Source organism: Arachis ipaensis, chromosome B1 (assembly GCF_059453495.1).
Source record: "Arachis ipaensis isolate K30076 ecotype BB chromosome B1, ASM5945349v1, whole genome shotgun sequence".
Taxonomy (NCBI): domain Eukaryota; kingdom Viridiplantae; phylum Streptophyta; class Magnoliopsida; order Fabales; family Fabaceae; genus Arachis; species Arachis ipaensis.
The window spans coordinates 140759090-140769382 of NC_142436.1; the positions used below are offsets into that span (position 1 = coordinate 140759090).

The window sequence follows — 10293 nt, forward strand, 5'->3', positions numbered from 1 at the left end:
CGGAGCAGATTCGCAACCTCGTCTAACCGAAGTTGTCGTTGCGTGGCTGCTCCGTCGCCGGATCTCCTCCCCTGCCTCTATGCATCGCTGTCGACTCTTTTCACTCCGCAAATGTGCTGGATGTTCAATTTACTAGGTATGCAGATGGTATTTTAATTCTTAATTGGATGGTTATTTTATTCGATTCAGTTTAAGTATATACAATTAACAAATGTTGGATAATCATTTTACTAGGTAGTCGGATGATTATTTTAATAACTATATGAATAGTTGTTTGATGACGATTCCACGACGATGATGGGAAAAAGGGCTACAGAGATAAACGATGATGACCGATGAGAGAGCTTCTAACACCAAAGAAATGGGATAATTAATGAGAGTGGGATAGCAGACGATTTGAAGAAAAAGAGGGTGTGTTGATGAATTTTTTTTAAAAAATTTCTTATTTTTTTTTATGTTGGACTAAATTTAAAATCCATTATTTACATTATTTAGATTTTTTATTATTTTCCTAGCGGAGCAGTTAATCTTAGTCTTGATAGATGTATCCATATGTATAATGGGATCTTTGTGTGAATTTCTTGAATTTGTTATAGTTTTCAGAATGGCAATGATTCTATATGCTGAAGAATGTGACTCCCCCTATACCCTATAGTTGGTATGTATTAGTGGCATGTTATCAATGGCCACCAAAACATTCAGATTTATTATGTATGTATAGTTAGTTACATCTCCACTATATATCTATATATACTTGCTTGGGGTATATATATTAGTATATTACCCGGCCCATTAAAGTATGCATGACTCGTGAATTATATTTAGGTTTGTAATTAACAATCAATAGCATCCTAAATTATACAATCAACATGTTCATCAACTATAAATCCATTATTACAAATATATGTTGCGTATACACTAAAAATAAAAATACATATTTAAATATAAAATATATATTAAAAATAAATTAAATAATATATAATAACTGATTTAATTATTAATCTTTTATATATACATATTATTATTATTATTATTATTATTATTATTATTATTATTATTATTATGTAAATGAATTAATAATTAATATCTAGAGATATTCTAGAAATTAAATACCTTGTTTATATATGGTTTTAGCTAGATATTTAGAATATATTGTGTTAGACATGGACGCGGTCGTGAGTCTTTAATATTGTCTTGTGAAGGATTCAAAAGTCATTATATGTTGACATTTTGGGAACATATCACAGTTGTAATTGAAAACTACTATATATGCACGAAAATTAAACTAAATTGAAATATCTCTATATAATAATATATAAATCACACTCTTTTTTAAAGTAAAAAAATAAAAATTTAGTTACCTTTAAATTAAAATAATAAAACTCATACATAATAAAAATTACAAGTGATTAACTTTTTATTTTATTACTTTATAATTTTTCTCCCTTTATTAGATCGTGTTGATTCTAGGAATGGAATCATGACATGGTTTGACATACACGATGACCATCAAAAGAATAAGAGAAAAGGAGAAATAGATCCTTGATATTTTGATATATGGACATTTAAATATATTAAAATTTGAAAATATATTTAAGTTACTGACTTTTTTTAAATTTGGATATATCGATCTCTTATGTTCACTTGGATCTGTCAGATCTAATAGAAAAATTAAACGTAATTCTCGTTGTACTGACCTGGTCGATATGAATATACATGTAGGAGAATTTTTAAAATAAAACAAATTAGCCTTAGGGATCGATGTGTCCAAATTTTGAAAAAATAAAAAACTTAAATGTATTCTTAAAACCTTAGAGACTTAAATGTCCACAGAAGTGCAGACTAAAAAATTAAGAATCGATTTGTCCGTTTCTCAAAGTATATATATCAACATCTAATAAAATCCTTGTTTGGTTTCTGCCTTATTTATTGAATTATTATTTTGTAAACTTTTGTAAAAGAAAAAATTTAAAATTCAAAATTTGAATTATTTTCCTATAAAGTTTATATATATAACTATATTAAAAATAACAAGGAAATAGAAAATAATAGAAACAGAACGAATTAATTAAAGATGATACAATGCATGCAATCTCAATTATTAACTCTCAAGTAGTCCAACCTTTTCACTTCATGGTCTTGAAGTCAATAAAGACATTAACGTAGCGAAGAACCTAAGGTTTTGATTTGAGATTTTTACTACTTTGTTTTAGAGGGCCAAAGTAATTGGAGAAGATAAAGAACCATCGATTTATTGTTTCTTTGATATGTTTTGCTTAGAAGGAACACAAATGATTAAAGAAATTGGAGAAGATGAAGAAATTTTGATTTTTTATTTTTTTAATATGTTTTTGTTTTGTTATTTAAATTATTTGAAACTATAAAATTAGGATTAATTGAATTCTAAAATTTCGTTAATTTAAAAGAATATTTTTGTCTAATCAAATAAAAAAAGGATGTTTAAGACTTTTTATAAAATTAAATAAAAAATATTTTTTATTTTTATTTAATTAAATGGGTGTATTAATAAAAATGGTGATATAATATATATTTAAAAAAATAAAAATTAAATTTTGATGTGAAAAATAAATTCCACGTGGCTTGTTATTATTTTTTCATATTTTAAATGTATCGGTACGTATGAATTTATCATCGTACCGTAGCAAACACCTTATCCAAAAAATGCTCAAAGACAATTGTAGTGTCTGGAGTTATTGAAACATTATCAAAAAGTTGCTCAAAGATTATTATATTGTCCGGAGTTATATATGAAAAACTATAATGATAAATTTAAAATCTCAAAGACCACACTGAGTAATGATTTGAATCTCAAAGATCTATATAAAATTTTACTCTAAAAATAAATTTTAAAATTTTAGAATTTTATGTGTTTATTAAATAAGAATAATAATAAAGATGGATTTATTTATCATTTTATCAAAATTTGATTTGAAATTAATATATATAACAAAATAAAATGTTAAAAATTAATTTGACAACTAAAATTTGTTAGAATACTAGGTTGTCCAACTAAATAATATTTGAAATTTGAGTTGGAATATTACTGCTAATCTTTTATTAAAATTTAACATGAAAATAAAATAATTTTAATATATTATTAGTATAAAATAGTTTGACATATATATGATATATTTAATTATGTAATATTACGTTAACAAAAATAATCATATTTTATATTATATTACTGGCATGATTATTTAAGAAATAATAACAAACATGACGAGACAATTTTATATCAAAATTAAGCTAAAAAATTAATGCCTAATTAAATAGAAATTATAAATTAATTTAATAATTTTTTTGGGTGAACAATTGATTGAATAATTAAATCTTGATAAAATGTAGATGGTAAATTACACTATATTTATTTAAGATATAAAGTAATAAAATAAAAAATAATTAAATTGAATAAATAAAATAAGGGAAGCAGCTCCTTCCCCGTTTAGCTGATTACCACCCTAAATCCTAATGCGATAAAAATGACCACCACCGACGCAGCAGCCGCCGCAGCCTCATCGGAAGCTCAGTTGCTGAAAACGGTGACCACCATCCTCACCAGCCACCCTGACCCCACTCCGCGCTCAAACCCTTAATCCAAAATTTCGCCCTCCCCACGGTGCTTTCCGTCCTCTCCTCCACCCAACTCCACCGCACCCACTCCGCCACCCCCCTCTCCTTCTTCCACATCCTCCGCCACTCTCCCCACCCTTCTCTCTCTTCCTCCCCGGAGCCCCTCCTCGCCTTCCTCCCAGGCCTCCTCGTCCACCTCCGCTACTCCTCCGCCCGCTCCCTCCTCCTCAACTTCATCTCCTCCGACCACCTCTGCCACTCCCTCCGCCGCCCCCGTCTCCCGCAGCCACTCCTCAACACCTCCCTCTCCGCCTATGCCCTCTCCGACCACCCCGATATCGCCTTCCGGCTCTTCAACAGGAGGAAGCGCCTCCGTATTAAACCCAACCTCCTCACCTGCCACTCCCTCCTCTCCTCCCTCGTCTGCTGCCACCCTCATTCCTCCCACTCCATTCACCTCTCCAAACAAGTCTTTAACGATTCCCTTAAGCTCGGTATAACCCCAAACACCACCACCTTCAACATCTTGATCCATGGTTCTTGTCTTGATAATAATTTTAATGATGCTCTTAGCTTCATAAACCAAATGACTGATTTTGCTTGTTCTCCTGATAATATCACTTACAATACTATTCTTGATGCATAAGGGCCAATTGAGTAAGGTTAGGGAGATTTTGCTAGAGATGAAAGATAACGGGGTTTCCCCAAATAGGAACACCTATAATATCTTGGTTCATGGCTATTGTAAGTTGAGGTGGTTGAAGGAGGCTGCCGAGGTTGTCGAGTTGATTAAAGCAAACGACATGGTACCGGATATTTGGACTTATACTACAATCATGAGGGGTTTGTGCGAAGAGGGGAAGGTCAAGGAGGCGATTAGCCTTAGGGATGATATGGAGAGCCTGAGGGTGATGCCGGATGAGGTTACCTACAATACTCTGATTGACGGGTGTTTTCAGTGGCGGGGGAGTGTGGAGGCATTCAAGTTGGTTGAGAAAATGAAGGGAAAGAGAGTCAAGCCGAACGCGGTGACTCACAATATAATGGTGAAGTGGTACTGTAAGGAAGGTAAGATGGATGAAGCCGGCTATGTCGTGGCAAAGATGGTAGAGAGTGGGTTTTTACCGGACTGTTTTACTTATAATACTATGATCAATGGTTATTGTAAAGCAGGAAATCTGGGAGAAGCTTTTATGATGAAGGATGAAATGGGGAGGAAAGGTATAAAGATGGATACTTTTACTGTGAACACTATAGTGCACAAATTGTGCGTGGAGAAGCTGCTCAAAGAGGCATACGAGTTGACTGTGAAGGCCGCAAAGCGAGGTTATATTCTCGATGAGGTAACCTATGGAACTCTAATCATGGGATACTTTAAAAATGATCAAACAAACAAAGCTCTGAAGCTTTGGGATGAGATGAAGGAGAAGGGGATCATTCCTAGTGTTGTCACGTATAATACTATAATTGGGGGGTTGTTACATTTTTTAAAAACTGATCAGGCTGTAGATAAATTGAATGAGCTTTTAGATAAAGGTTTGGCCCCTGATGAAGCTACGTGTAACATAATTATTCATGGTTTCTGCTGGGAGGGAGCAGTGGAGAATTCATTCTTGTTCTATAATAGAATGGTTGAGAACTCATTCAAGTCTGATGTTATTACATGTAACATTCTTCTTCGAGGGCTTTGCAAACATGGTATGTTCGAGAAGGCCTTTAATTTATTTAACACATGGATCATCAAATGTAAGCCCGTTGATGCAGTTACGTACAACACGTTGATTTCCGTCCTTTGCAAAGAAGGAAAACTTGATGAAGCATTTGACCTCATAATTGAGATGGAGAAGAAAAAATTGGAGCGGGACCGATATACTTATACTGCCATCGTTGGTGCACTTACTCATGCTGGGAGAACTGAGGAAGCAAACAAATTCATGTCAAAACTCCTAGAGTCATGTCCAAATATGATAAGTGAAGACACTTCACAAATGCTTGGTTCAGGCGACATGGATTACTCAGAACAGATAAGTAATTTTTGTACTCAAGGGAAGTACAAAGAGGCAATGAAACTATTTCAAGAATCAGAGCAGAAAGGAGTTAGTTTGAATATATCTGCGTATTTCATGTTAATGGATGTGCTATTGAAGAGACGAAAAAGCATATCGAAGGAGTCCTTATCAGATTGATACAATAAATTCAAATTGGCATTTGGATTCCTGATATTCATGATGTTGAACCCATTTTATTGGTGGTTTTGCTGTGATGACGATCCATTATTTCATGTATGTATCCAATTTTCCAATATTATATTAGATTTTATGGCGTTTGTAAACTGTGACTGTGTAATCAATATTTTTTTCCCTGGTAATTATTATGGATGGTATCCATAGTTAAAGGTTAGAGAAAGTTATTCATGTCCTCAAGAGATGTTTTATATGCTTTATTATCTGCACGAACAGTGTGTCGCTTTAATAGAAATTATAGATCTATTCTCACACTGCAATCCATTATGCAACAGACATGTTAGGGGTCTGAATAGAGTCCACTTGTTTTTTAATGTTTTAAATGATAATAATAGCAAACTACCATTGGGAATAAGGTGCGTTCTGTTTTAGCAGGGTTTCTTGAAGGATCAGAAGGTCCTAGGTTCTTATCCAATCTGTTGCCTACCCAGCATGGTTTGTGTACTGAATTTCACCTTGTTTGTTCATAAATACAATCGTCACTCTGTCTGATTTTATTTTGTGTAGCCACAAAAATACTGTATTCTGCTTTTCATGTTTGACTGGATCATTTTATTTTAGCTGTCTTCTATATGGTTGAATTAATTTTTCTATTTTTAACATCGCGTCTATCAAAAGTTTTACTTTTTGTTTTTTCATTAAATCTTGCTTCTCCTTGTGGTAGGATTTAGGGTGCCTCTAATTTGAGCGAAATTAATTCTTTTACTGTGAACTTTCTCATTCTTAGAATATCATCCTATTTGTCTTCTCTGTGATTGTCATGAGCTCTGAAAAAAATACACTATTTGATTCCTATATCAATGTTGTGGTTGCACCAGTACGACAGGATTTACTAGATGTCTAAATTAGGGCCAACTTCCTTCTTTGTGGACTAATGTAGCACTCTAATCGGCAGATTGTGTATAAATTTGTAACAGAATAGAAAAGAGAGAGATTTGTTCAAATGTATTAATACCCTGAACTGTTTATTGGAAGACAGTTTAGAGTTTTGGAGAGAAATGTGATAGTAGATTTAGATTTAGGAGGAAAAAGGGTGTCTTATTCGAGACTTTTTCACTGATTCTCAATACAATAAGAAGATTATATCCCCCTTCCCCTTTTCCTCCGCTCCAAATTAAAATGTGAAGCTTCTAAAAATAAAAATATAAGATAAATTTGCCTTCACAATTACATATTGGATCTCTAGCTAATAGACTTCCTAAGTTTTAACCATGTCAGAAACTATAGCATTGTTAGTGTCAGAAGTTTTGAAAATAATCTGTTTGCATTCATGCCATTAAGTGATCTTAAGATGATTAAAGACAAAATGTCTAAGGGAAAAAAACTCAAAAATACCCCCTTCGTTACTTAATTAGGGAATAAGCATGTTAAAGTGTATTTTTTATTCGAGTATCCTAATTATTTCATTTATTTGTAGGATAACAGGTTTGGGTTGCCTACAATGAATCTGCATGGCTTTTATGCAATACTGTGGACAACTCCATCAACATCTGTCGGGTTAGTTCTCATGATTTTTTTTCCCGCTTATTGCTTGGTCATTAGAACCAGACATCATTTGTGTTTTTTTTCTTTCCCCATTTAGCTGATTACCACCCTAAACCCTAATGCGATAAAAATGACCACCACCACCGACGCAGCTGCCGCAGCCTCATCAGAAGCTCAGCTGCTGAAAACGGTGACCACCATCCTCACCAGCCACCCTGACCCCCACTCCGCGCTCAAACTCTTAATACAAAATCTCACCCACCCCACGGTGCTTTCCGTCCTCTCCTCCACCCAACTCCACCGCACCCACTCGGCCACCCTCCTCTCCTTCTTCCACATCTTCCGCCACTCTCCCCACCCTTCTCTCTCCTCCCCCCTGAGCCCCTCCTCGCCCTCCTCCCCAGCTTCCTCGTCCACCGCCGCTACTCCTCCGCCCACTCCCTCCTCCTCAACTTCATCTCCTCCGACCACCCCCGCCACTCCCTCCACCAGCTCCTCCTCCGCCGCCCCCGTCTCCCGCAACCACTCCTCGACACCTCCCTCTCTGCCTATGCCCTCTCCGACCACCCCGACCTCGCCTTCCAGCTCTTCAACAAGATGAAGCGCCTCCGCATTAAACCCAACCTCCTCACCTGCCACTCCCTCATCTCCTCCCTCGTCCGCCGCCACCCTCATTCCTCCCACACTATTCACCTTTCCAAACAAGTCTTTAACGATTCCCTTAAGCTCGGTATAACCCCAAACACCACCGCCTTCAACATCTTGATCCATGGTTCTTGTCTTGATAATAATTTTAATAATGCTCTTAGCTTCATGAACCAAATGACTGATTTTACTTGTTCTCCTAATAATATCACTTACAATACTATTCTTGATGCATAAGGGCCAATTGAGTAAGGTTAGGGAGGTTTTGCTAGAGATGAAAGGTAGCGGGGTTTCCCCAAATAGGAACACCTATAATATCTTGGTTCATGGCTATTGTAAGTTGAGGTGGTTGAAGGAGGCTGCCGAGGTTGTCGAGTTGATGAGAGCAAACGACATGGTACCAGATATTTGGACTTATAATACAATCATGAGGAGTTTGTGCAACGAGGGAAAGGTTAAGGTGGCGATTAGGCTTAGGGATGATATGGAGAGCCTGAGGGTGATGCCGGATGAGGTTACCTACAATACTCTGATTGACGGGTGTTTTCAGTGGGGGCGCGGGGGGCGGGGGGGGGGGAGTGTGGAGGCATTTAAGTTGGTTGAGGAAATGAAGGGAAAGGGAGTCAAGCCAAACGCGGTGACTCACAATATAATGGTGAAGTGGTACTGTAAGGAAGGTAAGATCGATGAAGTCAGCTGTGTCGTGGCAAAGATGGTAGAGAGTGGGTTTTCACCGGACTGTTTTACTTATAATACTATGATCAATGGTTATTGTAAAGCAGGAAATCTGGGAGAAGCTTTTAAGATGATGGATGAAATGGGGAGGAAAGGTTTAAAGATGGATACTTTGACTCTGAACACTATAGTGCACAAATTGTGCGTGGAGAAGCTGCTCAAAGAGGCATACGAGTTGACTGTGAAGACCACAAAGTGAGGTTATATTCTCGATGAGGTAACCTATGGAACTCTAATCATGGGATACTTTAAAAATGATCAAACAAACAAAGCTCTGAAGCTTTGGGATGAGATGAAGAAGAAGGGGATCATTTCTAGTGTTGTCACTTACAATACTATAATTGGGGGGTTGTGCCATTCTTTAAAAACTGATCAGACTGTAGATAAATTGAATGAGCTTTTGGATAAAGGTTTGGCCCCGATGAAGCTACGTGTAACATAATTATTCATGGTTTCTGTTGGGAGGGAGCATTGGAGAAAGCATTCTTGTTCTATAACAGAATGGTTGAGAACTCATTCAAGCCTGATGTTATTACATGTAACATTCTTCTTTGACGGCTTTGCAAACATGGTATGTTCGAGAAGGCCTTTAATTTATTTAACACATGGATCATCAAAGGTAAGCCCGTTGATGCAGTTACGTACAACACGTTGATTCCTGTCCTTTGCAAAGAAGGGAAACTTGATGAAGCATTTGACCTCATGACTGAGATGGAGAAGAAAAAATTGGGGCCGGACCGATATACTTATATTGCCATCATTGGTGCACTTACTCATGCTGGGAGAACTGAGGAAGCAAAGAAATTCATGTCAAAACTCCTAGAGACAAGTCCAAATATGATAAGTGAAGACACTTCACAAATACTTATTTCAGGCGACATGGATTACTCAGAACAGGTAACTAATTTTTGTACTCAAGGGAAGTACAAAGAGGCAATGAAACTATTTCAAGAATCAGAGCAGAAAGGAGTTAGTTTGCATAAATCTGCGTGTTTCAAGTTAATGGATGGGCTATTGAAGAGGCGAAAAAGCATATCGAAGGCCTCCTTATCAGATTGATGATGCACGGAAACTTGTCTCTCAACAAATTTTCCTCGGCAAGTATACCGAATTGTCGTCAAGTAATAACCCACAATGGAGTGGGATCGTATCCACAGGGATTAACGGATTAAGCAATCAATAGTAAATTGATTATCCTAGTTAGACGGATCATATTGGAGTGATAAGTAACAAGGAAATATAAATGGCATAAAAGTAAAGAAAGCAATAAAGTGTAGAAAAGTAAAATGGCAAGAAAAGTAAATGTAAGAACTAAAAAGAAAATGAATATTGGGATCAAGAGATATTGCAATCCTCTGGATCAAGTTTATTCTCATCTCTTCCTCAATCATTGCATTCATTGATCTCCTTGGCAATCTTAAGTGATTGGATCCCAATTCCTTGGCAATCCAATCTCTCTAAGCTTGAACAATTTCCCAATTCCTTGATTTAATTTCTCATGAGAAGAGATGAAGTTTGGTCACTGATTATACCACACACATTCATAGATCAAAGTATTGGTAGGATTAAATGTCACAATATCCATCCAACCCCG

At 36.0% G+C, this 10293-nt stretch overlaps 2 pseudogenes; both read left to right on the forward strand.

Annotated features, from left to right (window-relative positions):
- Positions 1–3500: 3500 nt before the first annotated feature.
- Positions 3501–5777, forward strand: LOC148578631 (uncharacterized; annotated as a pseudogene).
- Positions 5778–7449: 1672 nt separating this feature from the next.
- Positions 7450–9758, forward strand: LOC107612907 (uncharacterized; annotated as a pseudogene).
- Positions 9759–10293: the final 535 nt, after the last annotated feature.